General features: G+C 33.6%; 1 non-coding gene across 1 annotated transcript; it reads left to right on the forward strand.

Moving 5' to 3' along the window:
- The first annotated feature begins 241 nt into the window (after nt 1–241).
- LOC138382019 (U12 minor spliceosomal RNA) lies at nt 242–395 on the forward strand. The gene has a single exon (XR_011233203.1). It is a non-coding gene; the product is annotated as a U12 minor spliceosomal RNA (small nuclear RNA).
- The last annotated feature ends 227 nt before the right edge of the window (nt 396–622 follow it).

Consider the following 622-nt stretch of genomic DNA (forward strand, 5'->3'; position numbering starts at 1 on the left):
CAGGACCCTTATCTCTTTGGATTTTAATAATGAATCTATAGTATCTGTATGACAGGATTTTATTATATGTCGTGTCATTTGGACTCATGATAATTCTTTTGTGATAACTGAAAATCAAGAATTTACCTAAAATACCATCACATTATCTCTAAGTCAAATACTCCTTTTGCAGTAAAGCAGAATTGTAATTTTGCACTAGTGATTGCTTTCTATCAAGTTTGCTCATTTAAATATTTTTATTATGCCTTAAACTTATGAGTAAGGAAGATAACGATTTGGGGTGATGCCCCAATCCTCATAGCTAATGTGAGATGAATTTTTGAGCGGGTTAAGGTCACCCGCCCCTAAGGTGACTCGTCTATTTTGTGGGATGCCTGGGAGTTGTGATCTGCCCGTCCTCTTTTCACTTAAAAAAAATAAAACAAAATAAAATAAAATAAAATATTTTTTGTTATTGTTGATTAGTGGTGCAGTGTTCTTTGTAAATGCTTATGTCTGACACAGTAAGAATTGCCTCTATGTTATGCTTTTTGATATTCTCCAACTCTAAGACTAATGGTTGCCATTATTTAAATGGCTGGGATTCCTACTCAAGTCACAAGGCCCATTTTATACTTAACTT

The sequence above is a fragment of the Eulemur rufifrons genome, chromosome 3 (genome assembly GCF_041146395.1).
Source record: "Eulemur rufifrons isolate Redbay chromosome 3, OSU_ERuf_1, whole genome shotgun sequence".
Classification (NCBI taxonomy): domain Eukaryota; kingdom Metazoa; phylum Chordata; class Mammalia; order Primates; family Lemuridae; genus Eulemur; species Eulemur rufifrons.